The sequence below is a fragment of the Vicia villosa genome, unplaced genomic scaffold (assembly GCF_029867415.1).
Source record: "Vicia villosa cultivar HV-30 ecotype Madison, WI unplaced genomic scaffold, Vvil1.0 ctg.000856F_1_1, whole genome shotgun sequence".
Taxonomy (NCBI): Eukaryota; Viridiplantae; Streptophyta; class Magnoliopsida; order Fabales; family Fabaceae; genus Vicia; species Vicia villosa.
The window spans coordinates 680,719-705,425 of record NW_026705385.1 but is presented as its reverse complement, the minus strand read 5'-3'; the positions used below and the strand labels follow the sequence as shown (position 1 = coordinate 705,425).

General features: G+C 38.6%; 1 long non-coding RNA gene across 2 annotated transcripts; it reads right to left on the bottom strand.

Annotated features, from left to right (window-relative positions):
• Positions 1-11,686: 11,686 nt before the first annotated feature.
• On the bottom strand, positions 11,687-13,171 carry LOC131631665 (uncharacterized). Of its 2 annotated transcripts, none has more exons than XR_009292774.1 (3): positions 12,854-13,171; positions 12,208-12,716; positions 11,687-11,949 (listed from the first exon to the last, which is right to left on the bottom strand). It is a non-coding gene; the product is annotated as an uncharacterized LOC131631665 (long non-coding RNA). The 2 variants fall into 2 exon arrangements; XR_009292773.1 differs by having other exon boundaries at positions 12,208-12,635; positions 12,854-13,168.
• Between the last annotated feature and the right edge of the window lie 11,536 nt (positions 13,172-24,707).

Here is a 24,707-nt window from a genome sequence, read left to right as displayed (position 1 = left end):
TTTCTGCAACCTTTTCTCTCTTTTTCTCTAACCCTAAAAAGAAAACCAAAAATCTCAGAAGAGCTTCCATGGCTTCCCCTTCTACTTAGAATGTTGGTTCTTCTTCTCAGCAACAACATGAACAAGAACAAGAGCAACAACTTGTTCCACCAATAACCTGTTTGATTCCTTTGGATCAGTTGGAAGTCATCTGTGTGTTAATGGTAGATGTTGATAATCTGGAAAAACATGAAATTCATATTAAAGAGAATTTGGTGTTTCAAGGATGGGCGCCATTGTTCTATGAATTCTGTGGACCAATCTATCCAGACTTAGTGAAGGAGTTATGGGTTCATGCAACTGTTATTCCTAAAGCTATAGTCTCTTTCGTTCATGGTTGATTCTTCCCCATCACTGAAACCACCATGAGAATGCTGTTTGGGTTGATGGATTCTGAAGGTGCTAAGCAACTCCAAGAACCGATTGGAATGCTGTCTACGTTGAATTATTTACAGATGGCAAGAAATCAAAGGAAGTTAAGGATCTGAAGAACATATACAAGATATGGACAAAGATTCTTCTAGGTTGTTTCTACCACAGGAAATCAACGAGTTCATCAAACTTCATCAATAGAGACCAATAATACATCATGTATTGCCTTGGTACGTAGAAAAAGGTGGATATCCCTTACATTATTTTCAATCACTTGTGGAATGCTGTAAAAGATTCCAGAGATGAAAACAAACTGAAGCAAAAGAGGAATGTTATTCCTTTTGGGAGGATCATTACAGATCTTCTGGTTCAAACCAAGATTGTTGAACAGTTTGAGTTTGCTGGAGTAATCAATAATCCTTACACCATTATTGGGAGTACTCTGAATGCTCATACTCTGAAGAAAATGGGCTTAATCCAATCAATTGATTCTACTCCTCAAGCAAATCCAGAAGTTAGAACCAGAAGAGGTCTGATTTTAGCTGATTTTGAGGTGTTCTTCAAAAATGAACAACCAGATGTTATGGTTCATTATCTTTCTATTCTCAAACAAGATGGTTCTAAATGTGCTCCTATCGGGATAAGCAAGCAGAAGCTTCTGACTACTAATGATGGAGTACCAGAAGTCTTTCCAGAAGTTGCGCCCCAACAAGAAAGAAGAACAAAGCGAAGGTTAGATCTTCCATCCATTAGTGAAGAGAAGAGAAATGAAGAGAAGGCTGAGGAACAGAAGGAAAATCAGAAGAAAGAAGGTGATGTTGAAAAGAAAAAGCAGAAGAAGGAAGATAAGAAGGAAGATAAGAAGGATGATGAGAAGGATGATAAGAAGGACGAAGAAAAGAAGAAGAAAAAGAAGAAAGATAAGAAGAAGAAAGACAAGAAAAATAAAGAAGAAAAGAAAGTTGTTGAAAGAGAAGAGGAGAATGAAGAAGAAGAGATAAAGGAAGAAGAAAGGAAGAAGAAAGGAAGAAAGAAATTTCAAAAGGAAAGCAGAAGGTGGTGATTCAGAAGAAGAGGAAGGCAGTTGAAGATGAATCTGAGAGGCCTCACAAGAAGAGATCTTCAGGTATTCATATTTCTTAACCTGTTTCTGTACCTATTTTATCTTCAAAATCTGTACCAACAGAAGTTCCCCCACCCTCTCAACCAGATATTCAACCAAAAAAGCCCCAGCTAAATCACCTCCAACCACCAATGTTCTCACCCCTCCTCATTCACCCAAGACTAAAGGCACTGCGCCTAATCTTGTTTCTGACCACCCTTTTTTTTGAACCAATCCTAGAAATCTTACCCCTCAACACCCTATTTCCTCCTCATACCATTTTCTCCATTTCTCAACCTACTCCTCATTCCAACTCCCCTCCCGTTGTCAGTCCTGAGGTCCGCAATACTGCTGCTTCTAAATCTTTTGATTCTGATTCTTTCAACAACCTCTTGCGTGATTGTAACTAAAACCCAAACCTCGCCCTGACCCTGTTGTTGTTGTCTTGGATTCTGATAATGAAGCAGAATCTTTGCTTTCTCTTGACAGAGAACCTGAACCCTACTTCATTCTGAACCCAGACTCCTCAACCACAAATTTCAAAACCAAACCTTCTGAACTTTCTGTTGGTGTGCGTTTTGAATTTTTAAAGCTTAAGGTACAGGCAGGTTTAGATGCACTGAAGGTAGCACATAATGCCAACATGGATTATGTTGCTTCTGGGAATCTCTGGAGAGCTTTCAGAAGAGAGATTCATTCTGACCTTCTGAAGCTTCAAGAAGCTTGTATGGGTGATGCTCCTGGTCCTTCTGGATTTCTAAGGGACTTTGAAGAAAGCTACTTCTTTCCTATCACCAGCTGGAAATCTCTTGCAGAGAAGGAATCTGTTGATGAGCTTGAAGAAGTGCATCCTCTGGCTTTGGTTGTGTGGAAGCCTCAATACAACGTTATGACTGGCGACTTTCAGTCTATATTCAACTAGCTTAGGGAGAATCCTTCTGTTAAAGCACCAAATATGGTATATCCAAGTGTTGAATACCCATCAGAACCGGTTGCTCTAATACCTCCAGAGAATATGGCTGACATTCTTCTGGCTCTTGAAAATCCAGATGTTGAGATCCCTGCTCCAGTTTATTCTGAAGATACTTTTGTATCAGAAGCTGATGTTGAGAATCATCTTGCTGAGAAAACTCCTGCTAAGGAAAATCAAGATGATGTTCTCATGGTCGAAGAAAATGCTGAGAATCCTCATGTTATGGATTATAGCTTTGATGCTTCTTCTGCTGGACCTTCTGCCTCTGTTTTGATAAACACTATGAAGGCTCTTCAACAGAATCAAGCTGATCTGGCTACCCGTCTGGACAAGCATGAGGATACTCATGATGAGTTCAGATCATTCATGAAGAATCAGAAGGAAGACACTACTGAGATTAAGAACCTTCTGGCCATCTTAGCTTCTAGGCTTGGCCCGTCGTAGTCTGTCTTTGGTCTTAGTCTGTTTTCTTTATTTCTATGCATCTGTTTTTCTTGCATCTGCTTCTATCTATCTTTTGTACCTTCTGATATTTTAATCAATGAAAGTTTTATCTTCTTCACTCTGTGTGTCTTTTACATGTGAATATTTTAATGCTTTTTGATGTTATGAAAAAAAGGGGGAGAAACATGATAATTGATTTGATTTATTATATCAGTTGCTGGGATTAAGTCTCAACATTTCCTAACATTATTTGCAAGTTCTATGTCTTTGAGATTTTTTGCAGGATTGAAGATATTTTGAAAAAGTTCAACATGAGAAGCAAATACATTGGGAAAAGCAATTCTATAAAGAAGCATGTTCTTAAAGAATTGAAGCAAGCTTAGTTCTGTGAAGCTTCAAGATCAGAAGCAAGAAGAATGTTCTGATATTCTTCTTAGAATGCTCTGATACATTTTTTTAAGAATGCTCTGATACATTCATGCTCTGATACATTCATGCTCTGATACATATGGTTTAGTATTCTCTGATACATTCTAGGATGTAAAAATGCTCTGATACATTGAAGAATGATCTGATACAATCAAGCATGCTAAGATTCAATTGATTACAAAGAAGAAATTCAAAGCTCTGAAGCTGTCCTATGGAAGCAAGAAGTAGAAGCTCTGAATATTATGAAGTTCTATGCACAGTGAAAGTCTCGACTGAAATGGAAAAATACTCAGGGAAGTCTTTTATTTATAAATTCTTCTAGTATTTATTTCAGGGGGAGATTGTTAATCTCAGGGGGAGACATATTCACATACTATGATTATATGCTTATGCTATTACTGTGTAATTGTCTTTTGTCATCTGATATTCCGGTTACAAATTCATATCAATTACATATGTTTGTGTCATCATCAAAAAGGGGGAGATTGTTAGAACAAGATTTGTTCTGATCAATATTCTATGTTTTGATGATAACATTATATATGAATTTTGTATAAGACAACGTGGTACTCTAATCCTTTGCATTTTCCATTTCAGGAAATACATAAAGAGTATGCACAATTCAGCACTCAGAAGCACTGGCTCAGAAGGTTCTAGATGGCTACATCAGAACATGCTCTGGGAAGACATCAGAAGATGGTCAAGCAGAATCAGAACATGGACTATGAAGCATCAGAAGAACATGAAGTCAGAAGTAGAAGCACTGAAGTTCTGAATGGTATCACGCTCAAGCTCTTCAAAGTCAAAAGACAAGAAGATGCTATGTGTCGGGATAGAGTGGGAGCATGGTTTTTCTCGAGGTGTACGTCTCGGGATGGATTATGTGACCACGAGCAGAGTAATGGTTTCAAACGGAGGTATTATCGTCACTCGCGTCCGCGCTGTGATGATGCTTACCTTCGGGCGTACCGTATACTGCGTTTCATGACCTTTCCTTTGCCTAGATTTTACCCGTGAGTGGGGCGGGAATCAGTGATCATATAACAAGTACATTGTTGGTGACCGCTGTTTTTGTTCGTGGGTTACCGCTGTTCTCGTTCGTGGGTTACCGCTATCCTCGTTCGTGGGTTACCGCTGTTCTCGTTCGAGGGTTGTTACCATGGTCCTTGTTCGTGGGTTACCTTTGATCTTTTTCGAGTGTACTATTGGTTCCTGTTCGTGGGGTACTATGGTTCTTGTTCAAGTGGTAATCTTTGTTCTATGGGTTTATGTTCGGTGGATTGACATTCCGTATTCTGTGTGGTTTATCATTTGAAGCGGAACCTTTGAACTTGTGCCGTGTGATTTCTCGACATCCCAGATATATCCAGTATTGTGGTTCCCACCACTTTGCATCATTGCATATTTACTTTCCAAAAAATGATGTACAAAAAATAACTGGCATACATGTTCCTTCCATTTCCAAGGAATCGTATCTTTAAGCCTTGTATCGTGCTTTTCCATCTCTTATTTGCTAAAAAAATCAAAACACGGGGATTCCTGGGAAATCGAATGAACATGGCATTACACGCATATCATGCATCTCATACATTTCATGCATAACAGGTGTTCAAGATCGAGGATCTCTTATTCAGACTTGGTACTCTCACCAGACTCAGAGACGTGATTTGTTCTTGTTATGTGCTCAAAGATTAGTCATGGAACAATGTTGTGGGGAATTGACAGATAAGAAGGTTCAGTCGGGGTTGTTTATGAAGACAAGCAAGTTGTTACCCATGCTCAAGGATTCCTAGTAAGAAAAACTCAGGGAGTATTTCGTGGATCTTTTCCACAACCTTACGGTTTCTGAAGCTCCTCGTCAGCGGCTGATCTCCTTTTCTCTCGTGAATTCAAGGGGTATGTTCTTAGCAAAGACATAAGAGGTTTGAAGGGCGAGTCTATCTAATCCTCATGTCTTATGCTCATTTGCCTCCATGCTTGCTTTATTTGCAACTGGTTAAGCTCCATACTGTGGGGATGTCTACATATTCTTTGCTGGATGACGATGACACTAGGTGTGAATTCTAATCTGGGGAACCTGCTTATGATGTTAGGATCTGCAAGTCTTTGAAGTTGCTTGGGGCTCCCGCACGAGGGATAAGCAAGACATTGTGTATCTTGAGCATTGCACCATTCGCATTGCTCGAATCCCTAAAACACTGCTTGTTGGAATTTCAGTTGGTTAAGATTCGTGCGTTGGGTCTTTCTCATTACCGACCACTCTCCTGATTTCGATGACAATACTCGGTGTTTTCCATTCTCGGGGCACCTGATCATAATGTCAAGCCTTACAAGGTGTTGAAGTACAAAAAAGTTCAAGACTTGCTCGATGCAGAGATGGTTGAGATTATTCATAATGGTTTCTACTGGTCAATCCCATTTCATTTGCTGCAAGTAGAATGTTTGTTCTTCCTCGAGGATGTAACTCATGAGAATCACTTGCAATTGATTCTGCTAGAGGTTTCATTCACGATAGCTATTGTGTGTTCCAAGTTGTGACTTTGATGACCAAGCGGCAGAGGTTATTGTTGTTCGCTGATAGTAATACAAGTTTCCTCCATTCATGATGGTGTTTTCTATTTCAACAACTATATTTAGGACTCCTGACCGAGGGATAAGCAAGACTCTGTGTTCTTGGGTTCGCATCCTTGGCATCTCAAATCCCTAAAGTATTCACAAACTTCAGTCGCTGTTTTGAGGGCTCCCGAACGAGGGATAAGCAAGACTCCTTGTATCTTGAGTTTGTGCACCACTGGCATGGCTCAAATCCCTAAAAGATGAGCACTTGCAACTTCTGTATGACTTTGCCGGAATCTTCTGCTGGGAAGTAATCTGAAGTGTTCTACAAGAACATATGCTAGTGCTTGGCGTGTTTTCCACTCTAGGGCACTTAGTTATCTGATTGAAGACTGTAAGTCATTCAAAGACAAGGTTCAAGACTTGATTGACACCGAGACTATCACATTCGCACTTGAGGGCCAGAATTGAAGTTCTCCTTTGACTTAGCGGATCTTCTGAAGCAATAAGTCCATACGGAGAGGATCTCCTCAACATAGGAAATTCTTAAATCATCATGCATGTTCATGTTTAAGCTTTCTTGGTTTATTCACTATTGTTGCATGCAAAACTTGTTTATTTTTGAACTATAATCATAATGCATTGGATATGTTTGTCTTTAAAAAATCCATTCGCTTTTGCTCTTATATGTTTCTCTATGCTTTTTTGTGATACTCAACTCTTGTTAACAAAGCATGATAACTCTGCAGAGAGAATGATGAACACATAATACCAAGAACCTCAAATGGTATGCTTTTGAGTAGAACCCTGTTGATAATGTACATGCATTGTTTCAAATCCCCAAACACTGGAGATATAAGGGAGTGAAACCCTCGATAACCCCTCTGAGCCTTCGAAGTAGGAGTTTCTTTTCTATTCATGAAAAAAAACCTTCACATTTAACCCTGGGGTAGGGTAGTATTCAGTTAACCTGATCGGGCATTCAAAATTCATCAGGAGCACACATCTAAGGATACAATAATGGCTATCTTTCAAAAGATTGAGGAAAGTCAAATCCACCACGATTATCCCTCACCTCAGGAGGTTGAGACATCAAATTTATCCCTCACATCAGGAGGTCGAGACCAATATCAAAGCCGTTGTGGTTTATCCCTCACATCAGGAGGTCAAAGGATGACGATACCACAATGGTAATTCTTCATCAATCAAAGACTCAGGCATTCACAATCACTTCCAACAAATAACAGATTCAGGATCACACGACTTGTTCAAAAGAAAAGAATGAATCAAAAAAATGAAGAAAAAAAAAGCCCGCTAAGTCAACAGCTTGAAAACATGTGACTTAGGCAAAAGTTAGGGCATCCCGCTGGACATCCAAATCAAAATTCAAAAGAATTTTTCCAGGAAAAAGTTAGGGAAACAAAAAAAAAGCAAAGCAAAAGCGAAAAACAAGGATTACAAAGTAAGAATCCTCATCAAAAGAACAAAGTCGTGTGATCAGACACCAGAAACAAAAGGTAAAGTGACTGCCATGCCCGAACGCCTCATTAGATCCTCAATCATTTCCAAACTCCTCTTGAAAGATGAATGCTCATGTCAAGTTAACTGAACTTAGGACTGGAGAACATCACGAAGGGGGTGGGCACCAAATATTTCGAGCCTAAAAATCCTTTTTTCTAAAAACTGTGAACCTGGCCACGTTACAACCCTGAAAAGTCCTAATTGAAGCATGGGTTAATTCGAAAGCAGAATATACACGAGAATACGGTAAGCTAACTCCTAGGAGATCTGCTAAGCGCTTGAGTTGGTATCACACCATCTCTCTTTAACAAAAAAACTCGATGTTACGGCATCCTTTCATAAAGTTTCTTTTAACTTCGAGACAAACATACTCTTTGCATTAGAATTATATTTCCCATAATAAACATTCTTTGCATATGAACTAGTGCTTAACATCAAGAAAGTTTCCATCATGAACTTCAAATGGAAAGTTGTATCCTCCCGAAGGACAAATTGTCTTCAGAATTCCGTTGAGCAAAGGCAACAATATTTCAAAGTTTGATCACCCTCAGGGGCACAAGAAGCGTTTGAATACTCTATAGAGTAAGTTTTCAATCAATTTGTGGCAATCAGGTCAAGATTCATAGAATCTCTCAAAGTGCTGAGTAATCAGGGGCATTCACCCAAGCACAGTCGAAGCTAATTCCAATACAGGTCAATCAGGGGCATGGTACCAAAAGTCAAGATACTGGGGCAAGATGGCTATGATAGCACAAATCTCGAGAAGTCCTTACGAGACAAATTTCTTTAAAGTCTTTACAGGCTGCGGCAAAGCACTATGCAGTGGCATTCTTTCCTCATCAGGAGGTGTCCAATTTACAGTTCGGGTGTGAGCTAAACAACTTATGAACTTGAGAACCGTCAGGGTCGTCATACTCAGCAGTTAGATACCGAAAGTCCATCAGCTATTGGCATCCTTATAGTCAAAGCGAATCTGCATAACACTTTGAAAGCCAATTTCTGTTTGGTCTCTGTGAAGTAAACACTTGCTTGACCCCTTAAGCCCACTTCATGGTGGCATTCTCTTGGAGAACCAATGCATGTTTGATACTTCGGACGATGCATGTTTGACATTCTAATCACTATTTGCCTATCAGCTCATTGAATTCATTTCCGGTTTGGAGAGTTTCAAAGCCCAGATATGTGACAATCTGTTTGCTCCTGCATTTGTATATTATGGGTGAGCATCACCATCCTCTACCATATGAGGAAATCCCGTGGAGATGTCATGCTATATCCTGGGGCATTTTCATCTGTTTATCATGCAGGTACATCCTATTGAGTACACCATGTCAACACATCGGCAGATCTAGCCGAATGAGAGATTCTCATGCCCCAGCTGAGTGCATTCATACGAAGTTTTCTTTGTTCCTCGGCAAAGCACATTTCAATGCAATCTCCGTGCTTCAGAAGCCTCATTCCCCAGTGGAGTGTCTTCTCCCTAGTTGAATCATGATAGAATGGTATCTGATTCCCCAGCAAGCTCTTAATGAGATTCCTTACCTAAGTTCCTCATTCTCCCTAGTAGAGTATTTCTCTCCTCAACAGATTGACCTGTTTTCCCCAGGAGAGTCATCTTATTCCCCAGTGGAGTTGTCTTAACAAGAGGTTCTTATGCTAAGTTCCTTATCCCCAGCGGATTTCTTATCTTCTCAGTGGATCATTATGCAGAAGTATTCATCTTCCCCACTGAGTTTCTCCTCAGAAGAAACTCACATGCATCCTCAATAGAATCTGCGTCTATCAAGGATTTCCCCAGCGGAATGCGTCCTACACCAGCAAGTGGTACTCCCCATCCGAGTTGTCTTCATGACTTGCCTTTATCTCCACATCCCCGAAGTGTCGAGAATTTGTTTCTCCGATGAAGTTGCCAGGGTATTCCCTAAGCGGTCAATTGGGATGTTCTAATCCCCAAGCAGGATTTGTTCCCCAGCCAGAGCTCGCGTCTAGATTTGATCATCTCCAGCAGATTTCTGATCCATCTTTGCCAGCTCGCAATAGTGACATCTGGTCACTCATCTTGTCCTCCCCGCAGAGTTCCATACTCTCTCCAGGACTTCTTCAGCAATTCAGTGCTCCTCCGCTGTCTCCCTAAGCAACGTCCGAATCATGCATCATTCACATTGCATTCTCAAAGTGTATAGGGTCCTCCTTCTCAGGAACGTTATTCCACAAACATTCATACATGCATCATGCATAAATCATATCATATCTGTTTCTTTTTGCAGGAAAGTTATCAAGATACAAATGCCTCTCAGAGAGCAATTCGCCTCATCATTACAGGCGCTTATCCTGATGTCTAAATCAGAAGAAGTTTGTCTCCCTCTCCCTGACATTGTCAGATTAGATGAAAGTCATGCTTATTCCCGATGTCCCCAGATCGGTTGAAGATATTTGTTCCTATCCTGATTCCAGTTCAGTTGAAGGAACCGCCTCCGGATCTCTGTCGATCTTCCGAAGGAGCAAGCCTGCTGATGCCTCAGATCAGTTGGAAATATCTATGTCCTGACGATTTATTTTCGTTCAGAAGAAGAACTCGTCTGCCCAGTCTAGATGCTTACTATCAGTTGAGGATGTTTTCTTTTCCCAGCGTACACAGTTCGGAAGAGATATCTGTTCCTATCCTAATATTCAGATTCAGATTAGTTGAAGGAACCGCCTCCGGATCTCGTCGATCTTACGAAGGAGCAAGCCACTGATACCCAGATCAGATTGAGATATCTACCTGATTGACTTTGTCATTCAGAAGAGGATTGTTCTACTTATTTTCTAGCATTGAGCCTAGATCAGTTTAAAGACTTCCTTTCCCGGAGCACACAGTTTGGAAGAGATATCCGTTCCTATTCCTGATAAATCAGACTTTCAGTTGAGGGAACCGCCTCCGGATCTCGTCGATCTTGCGAAGGAGCAAGCCACTGATGCCCAGATCAGATGGAGATATCTTCCTGATTGACTTTGTCATTCAGAAGAGGATTGTTCTACTTATTTTCTAGCATCGAGCCTAGATCAGTTTAAAGACTTCCTTTCCCGGCGTACACAGTTTGGAAGAGATATTGTTCCTATTCTTGATAAACCAGACTTTCAGTTGAGGGAACCGCCTCCGAATCTCGTCGATCTTACGAAGGAGCAAGCCGCTGATACCCAGATCAGTTGGAATATCTGCCTGATTATTTAATTGCATCAGATGGAGATGTTGCCTTGGTACCCAGACCAGAGATACTTACTACCCGTTGATGCCCAGATCAACCGGAATATCTCCTTTCGATTCCCAGATCGACTAAGACATCTATCCCCGATTCCTGTTCGGAAGACATCTACTACGTCTGATATCTGATCATTCGAAGATGTGCCTTCTCTTGATACCCAGATCAATTGAAGTCTTTTCCCCTGCCTGTGGGGTTACATGTTCCTTCTTATCGCAAGTTGGAGCTATTTAATTATCCAGGTCAACTGAAGTTTTTTCTCCCTTCTTGCGGGGTGGTACATTCCTTCTTACAAGATGGAATCTTCTGTTGATCAAGAGCGCAAATTTTCGAGTTCATTCTGGTATTCAATCTCCTTCCACCTCAACAATTCGAAACTTTCATTTCTCACTCGCCAGGTTCAAGAAGTTTGAATAGGGGCCGCTGTTGCACCCCAAAATTTGCCCTCTGTCTGTGCTATAAGTTATGGATGACGTTTATTTCGTCATTCAAAAATCAAAGAAAAATGATAAAGAACTTTTGTTGTTTTGAGATCATTAAGTCAAGAGCTTGTGAGGTGAATTACAAAAGAATGATTCATGGTACAAAGTTATAAGCTTAAAGAGAGCATCATGTTCAGGGCGCCATTATACTTTTAATCGTATAAGTTTGGTTTGAATTAAAGAATTAAGGTCCCAATGATGTGAGGATGAATTTGATTTGATGATCTAATTGATTCTATTATTCATATTTTGTTTAAGACGTTTGTTCCTCAAGGATTCAAATCAAGTTAAGATCCATGAGTGTTATTCAAAGACCATCAAGATCCAAAGGCTCATATTCATTCGATGGTATAGTTTTACAAGACCAAAATTCTTCATTCAGTCCTGATTCAACAAATGTTCATCGTTTAAAAAAACTCAAAATCAAAGTCATTCCTCAAAAGAAGATGAAATTGGAAGCCTTGAAGGAAAATACTCATTCAAAATTCATTTAGAAAGAGAATATTGTTCATTGATATTTCAAGTCTAACACAAAAACATACACTATTATTCATCCAAAAATTCAAGTTCTCATTCAATTTTCCGTACAACCATCATTATACAAAATTCATAAAGTTCATACACGCTACATTCCAGCATATCCATTTTATAATGATTTGAATTACATAAATAGTGGCAAAGGAATTAATTACATCTAAACCATGGTTGGTTACAACATCATATTCCGACGCAAAAGACAAAGAGGCAGCTCTGCGCATCGAGGGACCAAATCCGAGTTGCATAACAAACCTGTTGTATCAAGAAATCAATAAAAATTCAGTCAAGAAGCTACACAAAGACCCTGCAATCTCATGGCTTCACAAGGCAGAAATAAACCGAACCGGTTTCGGTTTCGGTTCGAACAAAAACGAACCAGCAGCACAAAAGAAAAGGAGGTGATAGGAAGCTCATAACAGCAATAAATAAAATCGGCATAACAGAAAACCAAAAGGGGGGAGTAAAGGGAGATCGATAACAGGATTCCAAAAAAAACGTAACAAATTTTACCTCTCTCTCCAATCTTTTGCACCATCGCTGAATCGACCTTCTTCATAACATTCATCTTCACCTTCAATCACAACACTTCTCCAATCTTCAATACTCATCTCAACCATCTCCATCACCATCAATAGAATTCTTAGATTCATACCACAAAAACCTTCAATCTCCTTCATATTTTCCCTCACTCTCTCTGGATCTCTGAACCGTGTTCATCATCCTCATCATCAACCTTCGTCCAGAATCAATAACCTCTATTACAAAAAGAACAGAGAAGAGAATAAGAAAAACATAATAGATTAGAACTCGCCTCCAACCGAAAATGTAACAAACTTCTTCAATTCTCTCTCGAATCTTCATCTTGAATAACCGATTCATCATCTTCAATCTCCACTTTTCATGAGAATCATCACCTTCAACTTTGCACAGCTAGCAACCTGCATAACAATAATTTGAAGTTCATCATCATCAGTCATCAAGAATCCACGACCTTCATCACTCTTCAGAATTCCTCACATCTTCATCTCAGAATTTCAACAACGAACAATAGAAGCATAAGAAAACGTTAATTAGAACAACACGATAAGGATCCGTACGAAAGTTCAGAAATCACACGAAAAGAAGATTAAGAGGAAGGAGGAAAAGCAAAACTCACCGGTTCTTGAATGTTCTCTGGTTTTCTTAACATCAACGGTATTGGAGGTACATTGGACAAACTCCGGTAGTTTGAATTAGAGAATGCGTTTGATTGAGAGAGATCGGAAATGCAAGACGGAGATGGAACCGAGAGATTGAGACGGGCGGAGGACGAGACGTTGGCTCACGGTGGTGTCGACGAGTTTAATCGAAGAAGAAGATTGGGAGGAGCGGCGCTGTTTGTACGTTGAAGAAGGGAAACATTGCTAACGTGAAAGCTACCAAAAAATGTAACCTAATCCCCTTTCTGTTTTGATTTTGTCTTTTAATCCTATTAATTGTTGTTAATCAGAAATTAATTGATATAAAAATCTGATTAGTTGGAACTAATTGACATTAATTGAAAATAATAATGGTCATGTGATTAGAAAGTATGATGTTGAATTGGATCCTTGGGCCTTGACAGTTGCTGCATGCTACACCTCCCTTTGAGCCCGATACACCATGATTTTTGGTGCCAAAAACTGTGATATAAACTCTGTTTGGGCTAATTTCCTGGGCCCTGCGCCCTTACCACTTTATTACACTATAATTGCTCCACAAACCCCCTGTGTGCATAATTCATATTAGATTTAGTTCTTTTTTTAACTAGTTTGTTGCCTATTATTTTTAGTAAAATAAAAATGTATGAAAAACAATCATTTAATTAGCTTTTTCGCATTGATAAAAAAAGGAACAAAACATGTAATTTCCTTTGCTTGTTAGAATTTAATTTTTGTTACATAGTTTAGTTCTATTTCTTAGATAAAAATGCTATGAAAAACAATTTAATCTTGTTAGATTTTTGTTTAGGATTTAATTAGAACTTAATTGCTAGTATTTTCTATAGCGTGCTTCCTTGTTATTACTGATTTGATTGTTGAGATGTGCGAGGTACTTCGAGAGAGCCTTCGATTGCTTCGTGTTCCACTTTATTTGTGGGACACGAATTCGCTTCCAGTGCGATTGATTTGAGTCGTGTTCCACTTTATTTGTGGGACACGAACCTATTTCCGATGCCAGACACCTAATCTCTCATTCATTGAGATATATACTCTTGTATTGTCTGGATTGTTTCTCTTGCAGGTTGCTCATGTGGTTATGCTCGACGTGTACCATATGTCGCTCGTGATTTATTTTCACGCCGACGCTTTCTGACTTGCTTTGTTTGATGATGGCTTACGCAAAGTATTCCGGACTTTTCTGCTTACGCTTGCTAGCTCATTGAGGATTTGCTATCCGTTCAGTATTGTCTCCTTGTCCCCTTTACCGCTTTCCGCATCATCCCATAACATGAGAAGTAGGACTTAGACATGCATCTGGCCAAGCCCTCGAAAGAGGCGTTGTTTTTGTTGGTGTGTTTACATTTGTGCTTTGCGGCAGGGAGTCACGGTGTAATAAGTCCTATATGGCACTCCGTTAAGTCCTCATGGAAGGCACGCGGAAAGGGTTAGCAATCAACCCCCGCCTAGTATCATCGAATCTGTTCAGTATGCGTACGCTACGCGTGGGTCGCTTCTGAACCTGCACAAGATCATGTTATCGTGTATGTCAGGAAAAAGGGTTCCTGCAGCCGGACCCCCCATTTCCTATAGCTCGCGTTGCTCGACGTTGATGATCGGTGTACGCACGCACTATTTTCCTTTCCGATCCGTGACGGCTTGGTTGCTGAGAGGGATCCGCTCCTCTTGTCTATGGCCCGATCATTTTTGCGAGGTCTAATGCTTGGTTGACTCGGGTGATTCGCTCCCCTTGGCTATGGCGGGACCGCTTTTCCACCACTCGGTCAGTACCGTTGGTTTTGTTAGCTTTACGAGCGGAGCTCGTTTGTGTGATACTCTTGTTTGCTTTCCCTCTCCTTCGTAGGTTGTTAGCTTAGCTTAGACTTGTACCCTTTGTATGATAACATTAGGTAGCAAGCTTTCCCCCTTAGTTTAGGTTTTCCTCATGCATTCTTTCAAACACAAACCACACTCTTTGATTTTCTTTTCCTAAGAGCTTGTTATTTCCGCTCCATTCCCAAGCACAAGTCTCCAAAGGTCGAGCAGCGGAGTGTGAATGTAACTTGTTCACCTAAAAAACATAAAACAAACAGAAACTAGTTAGCCGAGCTACGGTAGCTCTGATTCTGCAAAACAGATACGTAGGCAGCAGGGTAGGGCCCGTGCGAGCACAATCCTTTCTTTTCCCTACATTCTGCATTCATTTTAGTTCAGATTAGCGTAGTTTTCTTTACACACCCATAGTTTTAGACACATGCGTGGATACCATCGAGTACGATGGGCGCGAGGGGTGCTAATACCTTCCCCTCGCGTAACCGACTCCCTTACCCTTTTCTCTGGTCGTGAGACCGTTGTTTTGTTTTGTGGTTTGCTGGCATTCCCTTCCTTTTAAGGATAAATATGTTAGTGGCGACTGTTAATTTTCGCGGTAGCGACATTCTGCACCAAGCTGTTGGCTCTGATATTCAAACTTTGTTATTCAAACATGAGTTCAGAAGCAAGTACAAGATGACAGGCTATTAAGTCTAATCTCTGATTGACAAAAGGAACGTTAGAAGCTACAAAAGGCAAAGTCAGTAAAAGCAGGAAAACATGGCTCGAGGTGGTTGACAAAAGTGTGAAACTTTAAATGCAAAGCTGTACTATTCATGCAAAGCATTAAATGAAACCCAACGGTCATCTTCTCATCGCCTATATATATAGAAGTTCTGATCAGAAGCCGGAAGAGAACTCTTGCGCAAAATACCAAAACGCTGTCAAATTCAAAGCTCACAAACTCCATCTTTAACCTCACAAACTCTTGTAATATTTAGTGAGTGTTAAGCTTAGAACTTAAGAGAAATATCACTGTTGTGATTATAGCTTTATAAGAAGCAATTCATACTCTTGTAAACATTATTTTACATTGATTGTAAAAGGTTCCTAGAGTGATCAGTGTGATCAGTAGACTCTAGAAGACTTAGAAGTTTTCTAAGTGGTGAATTCCTAGAGTGATCAAGTTGTGATCTGTATACTCTAGAAGACTTAGAAGTTTTCTAAGTGGATAACCATTGTAATCAGTTGGATTAGTGGGTTAAATCCTCAGTTGAGGTAAATCACTCTAAGGGAGTGGACTGAAGTAGTTTCATTAACAACGAACAGGATAAAAATAATTATGTTCATTGTTTTTATCTTACAAGTTTTAAAGTCACACTTATTCAAACCCCCCTTTCTAAGAGTTTTTCTATCCTTCACTCTTCCCACATGAAAGCCTTGATTTCAGTCCCTGATAGGATCAAAACCCTAATCTGGTGACTTTGATGGATTTGAGGTTTGATGCCTTGAGATTGGAGATCATAGGTGGATGAATGAAACATATTTGAAATTCTGGTAAGTCAGACTTCAGATGTCACCCAGGATGCTAATACATCTGATCCAACATTCAGGCAGCAAGGTATAGACCTAGTAATTAGAAAAACCATAAACAACACAAGATTTGTTAACCCAGTTCGGTGAAATCACACCTACTATGAGGGCATACCAAGCCAGGAAGAATATTCACTATCAGTAGTACTATTTGATGTAAACATCCTCCGGTTTACAGGTAAACAACCAGCGGTCTACCCAGTCCCTACCCAATGACATATTTATCTTAAAATCTCCCATCTAAGACATGAGAACCTCTGCTCACTCCTAACCATCATAATGGTGTTGTATAGTTTCCAGTCCCAGTAACTGTATCAACGGCTTAGTATCCTTCTCTCCTTCTATTGTTTTCATTCTTCAAATTCCTATCTTGAAGTTGCTTGAAAGGTTCCTTCAAGAACAATACTCCTCTCCCCTACAAGCTTCGAGGATCAAAATGGTAACCTTCCCACAGGCCGGGAGGTTTACCTGACCTAGCCCTAATTATTACATCGTTTCTATTCTCATCTAGCCTAAATTTCTAGGTTATAATGCTTCTATTTATAACCTATACCCAATTGGATATGGGCTTCTAATTGCAGCATAATTGATGTTATAAACTAGTAACAACTACTGCTAAAAAATAGGTCTTCTATCAAATCTTTCTAAATTGCATCCAATTAAAGAAAGTCTTTTATTCTTCAATATTCTTCTTGATTCTTTCGACCCTTAAATTTATGCCTTTTAAAGATTGCATATTATTCTTTAAATATTCTGCATTATTCAAAATATACTGAATCTTCCAACTCAGCATGCATGATGTCTTGCGTTTCTTCAAGCGACATGTTGTTCCAGATGTTAAAGGCCTTCAACTCAACATGTTATGACATCTTGTAGGACATCTTATGTGTAACACCCCAGATTCTAGACTAATTATTTATTTAATTATTTTAGCGTGAATCTATGAGTCATTCTGAAGTATTGAAAATGTGATGATATGTTGAGTCCTTATTATGGTTTGAGATGATATGTGATGTTTGAGATTATGATGACTTATGTGATCTCTTGATGATTCATGTGATGTCGTGGTGATTTGCGTGATGCTTATGTGTATTGATGAATTTTGGCGTTTTTTTAGAATAATTAGACTAATAAGTGGAATTATTTTAATTTGTAAAATAAAATAATATTAGTGTTAGAGATATTAAGGGTAAGAGTGGTCAATTGTGAAGAGTAAGTGAGGGAAATATAGGAAGACCATATTAGGGGTCCTAGGAGTAAAAAGAGAAAAGAGGAAAGAGGGAATCATTCTGTACGATCAAAGTTTTGTGAAGAGGCAAAGGGAGTGAGCTAGGGCACGAAGAACATGGAGGAATACGTAGAGAGAACCCGGAGATAAATAGAATCCAACCGTGAATCAAAGTAAGGGGTGACTATTCTTTATTAACTAGTATTATAGTTTTGATGATGGTAGAATAGATTAAGGATTAAACCTCTATTTAGGATGTTAGGGTTTATGAGATTCTGACACTGATATGCCCAAATTGATGAATACGATGCAATTGGTTTGTTATAATAGATGGATGATAGTTATATTGCATTATTGTTGTGTTAGAATCATGAAAACTGATGAAAATTAGTCACTATAATGTGTGGGTTTGTATTTGGTGTTGATAGTGAAGGTAGGAATGAAGTAAAGTCATAAAATTAGAGTTTTTCTGCTTCAGCAGCGTCAGGAACCGGTTCCCAGGTGGGAGGAACCGGGTTCCCATAGTAAAAATCCGAGACGAGGCAATTCTGGGTTTCAGGATCCCAAGCTCACACGGGGACGAACCGGGTTCCACAGATTTTCTTAAATTTTACTTAACTTTAAAAACTTCTAATTTTCAAACCGTAAGTCCGTTTTAGACGCTGTTTTGGACGTTGTTTCTTAAATTAAATACTCTTCCATATAAAATAAATAAAATAGCAATAACTTGATTTTATTTTGAAAAGTATCGATTTCTCTAAATGTGGTTTATTCTTGTTTTGCATAATTGATGATGTGCAATGGTTTGTTCTTTGCATAATTGAATATATGCAATGACGTGTGTTGTTATTATGTGATTGCTTCTGCTGATTATGCAAATGGATGTTATTCATGTTAAATGTTGTTATCATGTGTTTTGATGAATGATGTTGCATGCTCGGTGGTTTGCATGCATATGCATCTTGGTGACACTGGTTCCCATTGTGTGGAATCGGGTGTGTATTGTCAATAACCAAGCCCGGGATATGGGAGGTGAGACTGGATTCTGTTCTGGTGACGCGGGGGAATCAATGAGGCTGTATCCAATTGAGGGATCAGATGTTTGGTGAGGATGGCTTCTAAGTAGTTATTGCTTTTAGTCTAATAATTAGGTGTTGGTGTCATGCTCTGAATACTTGTAACACTGGGAACGCATGTTTTAGAGTTATCATACTCTTTTATTTCTTATTATTTGGTTTAGATAATTCTCTTTTGTTGGAAGAAAAGGCTTAGATCCTTATGAATGATGTTTCATGGAGTATCCAAATATTATTAATTTTCCGCTGTGATATAACATGAGTTTGAATTAATTATATGTTGTTTTCTCAGTAGAGCATGATTACACATGGAATGTATAATTGTTTTAAATTTTGACGCCATTGAATTCATGTTTAACTCTATTTATCTACTATGTTTTTTGGGGTATTTAGAAGGGTGTTATAATAGTGGTATCAGAGCAGGTCGGTCCGTCCGGCCAAGTGTCGAGTCAGTTGAGTTGCACGATAGTTGAATTCTGTCGGTGTATTATCCCTTGGTGCGCGACATGTGAGTGAATCACTGTAGGTACTTGTTTGTTTTGTTGTAGGAGTTGGTTTGAGCGAAGTTGGGGATAAGCCTTGCTTCTTGAAAGAGAGTCAATGGCAAGTTTGCAAAGAGGATTGTTGTCGTGATGTTTTAGAAATCGAACTTCGGCGATGGAATGTGTTGTTCAAGTTATATGAGGTTTGTAAGCGAAGAGATATGATAAGGAGATGTTAATAATGTGATTGATTTGAAGAGGATGAGTTTTGGAGCGGAATTTCCGTAAGCAAAACGCAGGAAAATTGTTGAATTGTTATGAAACTTCGAAAATTCATAACTGGAGTTCTGGACATCCAATTTGAGTTTCTTTTGAAGCTTCGGAAAGCTAAAGAGATGAAATTTGTTATAAAAATGGTTACATCAGCTGTAAAATATTTAATTGTGACAAGATGGTGTTGGAAAGAGGTGAAGTTGCGGTTACACTTGTTCTTAGAACTAGACTTGTTTGTTTGTACTGCACAGGATGTTAGTGTCAGAGTTGAGCGGATTGAAGGAATAATTAAAAGGTTTGTTGAGAAGCAATTTTAGGAATTAAATGTACCATTTGAGGAGTTTTGGAGATATCGTATAGAGTGTCGCTGCACGATATCGATGTTGCATTTTGGATGATGTTGGAAAATTCATATTTTGAGTTCCGACTGTCAGATTAATGTGCCGTTTGAACCTACGAAGATGAGAGATTATGTTCTACCTTTTGGGAGAGTTATAAATATAGTAGAGTGATCCTATGAGGTGTTCGGTAATAAAGATGATTTAAAAGCCGATGGATTTTAGTGAGGAGTGAATTATTATTAAAGGTGAAATAAACTTTAGAACGGTTGAAGACTTATTTGTGATGCCAAAGCAACGACATGTATAAAAGGAGAATTGTAAAGGATTTATGACACCTATTGATGTGAGGAAGGATTCCAAGAGTTGAAGAAGAGGTTGAATAGTGCTCCTATATCGATTTTTCCGAATCTGGCAGAACCGTTTATGGTATATTGTGATGTGTCACTGACGGGTTTGGGTGGTGTATTGATGCAAAATCAGGAAGTAGTAGCTTATGTGTCCAGACAACTCAAAGTGCAAACTCAGAAAGGACACTATTATGTTGTAACGACATTTTTTGCTTAAATATGGTTGTCGGCTATCTATTGACAAATTGAGGACTTGATCACCCTTAATCTCTTGTTGATAGTATACGGAATCATATAGATGGGACGAGATTGTTTGTTACCTTAATGGTATAAGATGTGATAAATACTAAGCTGTAAGAATAATCAGTCAACATGTTGTGTGAACTTATGAAGAAGTGAATATGAAAGAGTGCAACCTATTGGATAGTGACTTAAGACGGGTAATCGGAGTCGCACAGCAAAAGTGTGATGTGGAGTGGTGTTATGAGTACTACTCATGGGAAACGAGGAATTAATATGACGGGAGCCTACGTAGAGAACATGTATTGATCTATATGTTGGATTTAGGATCTAGTGGATGTAAGGATGTTGCACCGGAGAATTAGAACCCTTTTGAACAAATGCCGAGATGATGAATATGTTGTTGTGGTTGTACGTTGTTAACGAGTATGTATTAGGCGAAGTTAAGACGATGAGATGATACTATATGATGCCATAATAATTTTGTGCTGTTGTAAGGTGTTATTGTAGATTTCCAGATATAATGAGGAATTATACTCTATGAAGGAAGAAGTTGATTTAATTCTCAGAGAAGAGTGAGACTCAGTTTGAGCTATTTTGTAAGCAATGGTATATTGAGACTGATGAGTGTGATTATAACTACTTGTGTGTGCTCGTTCCGATGGTTGGAATGTTTTAATAGATGTAGTAACTCAGGAAATTGTTTTTGAGTGCGTGTAAGTATTGCTAAGTGGTAAATTAGTACCATGAATGGTAAGGGAGGATTTTAAACGAATGAGTAAAGAGAGTCGAAATTGGGTAAAACTAAGAAATCTAATTTGGTGGTGATGATTGTAATGAGTAATAAGAATAGTGCAGCAAAAGCGGAATGTAACGTGTTAGATAATTGCTGGTGTGACTTGAGAGGAGTCAGATAGTTGAAATTCAATGGTATAGGTATATTATTATTGAGTTTCTTGAAGGAAGTAGTTGGTGAAAAGTGTAAGTATTGTTTTATCGCTCAGATGGAAAAGTGTGTCTAAGGTTGGCACGTTCGGTAGATGGAATGCATTACTGCAGTGTTGATCAGGTGCGATCATACCATAGATTTTGTAATTATATTATTTAGTTATTGGGCGTATTGTATGGGTCACACCTCAACGTTTCATTGTCGTTAACCTTTTGGAGATATAGCGAGTGGTACACCTTTGGGGTGGTCGAATGCGACGTAAGAGCTAAGATTGAATGCATGAGATATGATTTCTGTCGATTATGTCAGATTGATTTTGAGGATCGACTAGGGAAATGTTATCTGGGAACTGGAGAGTCAGATGAAGGACTACTATCCGAAACTTTTCACTTGAAATATATTTTCGAGGACGAAAATATTCTAAGTGGGGGAGAGTTGTAACACCCCGAATTCTAAACTAATTATTTATTTAATTATTTTAGCGTGAATCTATGAGTCATTCTGAAGTATTGAAAACGTGATGATATGTTGAGTCCTTATTATGGTTTGTGATGATCTGTGATGTTTGAGATTATGATCTTGATGATTCATGTGATGTCGTGGTGATTTGCGTGATGCTTATGTGTATTGATGAATTTGGGTGTATTTTAGAATAATTAGAACAATAAGTGGAATTATTTTAATTAGTAAACTAAAATAACATCAGTGTTAGAGATATTAAGGGTAAGAGTGGTCAATTGTGAAGAGTAAGTGAGGGCAATTTGGGATGACCATATTAGGGGTCCTAGGGGTAAAAAGAGAAAAGAGGAAAGAGGAAGTCATTCTGTACGATCAAAGTTTTGTGAAGAGGCAAAGGGAGAGAGCTAAGGCACGAAGAACATGGAGGAATACATAGAGAGAACACGAAGAGAAATAGAATCCAATTGTGAATCAAGGTAAAGGGTGACTATTCTTTCTTAACGAGTATTATAGTTTTGATGATGGTAGAATAGATTAAGGGTTGAACCTCTATTTAGGATGTCAGGGTTTATGAGATTCTGAACTGATATGCCCAAATTGATGAATATGATGCAATTGGTTTGTTATAATTGATGGATGATAGTTATATTGCATTGTTGTTGTGTTAGAATCATGAAAATTGATGAAAATTGGTCACTATAATGTGCGGCTTCGTATTTGGTGTTGATAGTGAAGGTAGGAATGAAGAAAAGTCATTAAATTGGAGTTTTTCTGCTTTAGCTGCGTCAGGAACCGGTTCCCAGGTGGGAGGAACCGGGTTCCCATAGTAAAAATCCGAGACAAGGAAATTCAGGGTTTCAGGAACCTGTTCCCACACGGGGAGGAACCGGGTTCCACAGATTTTCTTAAATTTTTCTTAACTTTAAAAACTTCTAATTTTCAAACTGTAAGTCTATTTTAGACGCCATTTTGGACGTTGTTTCTTAAATTAAATACTCTACCATATAAAATAAAGAAAACAAAAATAACTTGATTTTATTTTTAAAAGTATCGATTTCTCTAAATATGGTTTATTCTTGTTTTGTATAATTGATGATGTTCAATGGTTTGTTGTTTGCATAATTGAATATATGCAATGACGTGTGTTGTTATAATGTGATTGCTTATGCTGGTTATGCAAATGGATGTTATTCATGGTAAATGTTGTTATCATGTGTTTTGATGAATGATGTTGCATGCTCGGTGGTTTGCATGCATATGCATCTTGGTGACACTAATTCCCATTGTGTGGAATCGAGTGTGTATTGTCAATAGCCAAGCCCGGGATATGGGTGATGGGACTGGATTCTGTTCTGGTGATGCGGACGAATCGATGAAACTGTATCCAATTGAGGGGTCAGTGTTGGTGACATGGTTCACTTGTCGTTGGTACCACATGCATAAGAGTCTGCATAGTCTTTGTATAAATTATGACATGTCAGGATGAAATCCGGTGTTATGATTGTGTTGTGTTATTGATGCATACTTTTGACTTGTGCTTGTGATTGGTATGAATTGATTAATATGAATATGCTAAGTAGGGTGTATAATTTATTTTGAATTCTATATCTGACAATTTATATTGCTATTTAATTTATGATGTAGTCTCACCCTTACTCTTATTTTCCAGATTGAAGCTAAGTGGCTTAAATGTTTGGTGAGGATGGATTTTAGGGAGTTATCGTTTTTAGTCTAATAATTAGGTGTTGGTGTCATGCTCTGAATACTTGTAACACTGGGAACGCATGTTTTAGAGTTATCATACTCTTTTATTTCTTATTATTTGGTTTGGATAATTCACTTTTGTTGGAAGAAAAGGCTTAGATCCTTATGAATGATGTTTCATGGAGTATCCAAATATTATTGATTTTCTGCTGTGATATAACATGAGTTTCAATTAATTATGTGTTGTTTTCTCAGTAGAGCATGATTACACATAGATTGTATAATTGTTTTAAATTGTGACGCCCTTGAATTCATGTTTAACTCTGATTATGTACTATGTTTTAAATTGCACATGAGGAAGAAGATATGTAACTGTCCCCCTTAATTGAGGATCTACCGGCATGATATATAATACTAAGTACACAAATGGTGTAACTCAGACCACAAGTCACAACAATTCTTCATAACTCAGATCATAGGTCACAACCTAGATACCATAGAGTCTTAAGGTAGAGCAATTTTTTTGACAGGTTTGGATATCATACGTGAGTACCAACACTTGAATAAGCTTCTGAATAACACACCCATTCTCCCCCTTTTTGGCCGAAAATTGACAACTAAGGCCAACACTAAACAAAACCCAAGAACAGTTTTCCCAGAGCCGTAAGAACCTCATAATGATTCACACTTCAACAAACTGTGAACATGTGAATGTCGAAGGCTCTATAAATAGGCTGATAGTAGGCTTAGGAAGTAACAATCCTTGTAAGAATGACATTTTCACCGGTCAAAGAAGACGTTATTCAATGAACAAAACCTTACAACCCAATGTGTATCGTCCAAGATCTTTGAATTTTTTAACACAGTTGGAATGTTTCTTTAGACTAGATAACACATCCACTTGCATAGTCAATCCGAATATTATTCCAATTCCAAGATTCCTTTTTGACTACCTTTTCTGGCTGTGAACCAATTCCTATGGAAGAACCAATTTCATAAGATAACACATGCATAGTCATGGACACTCCCTCCTGACTAGGCTTTGAGATTATCTTCGAAAATGAACCTTTCCAAGATTTCCATTCTCTGCTTGACCTTGACATATGGTCAGACATTGCCTCCTATTCAATTCTTCAAGATTCAATCATCTTCTGTCGACAAGATAAGACACCAAGAATGGTTCCCTTAGAACTCTTGTAACAACTTTATAACTCTTAGTAACAAACACGCGGATTGGAAACTCTTGCAACAACCTCCCACAATCCTTTGGATATCACAAATTCATAAAGTTGGAACATTCTTATTGTTCCATACTCGGGATATTTATA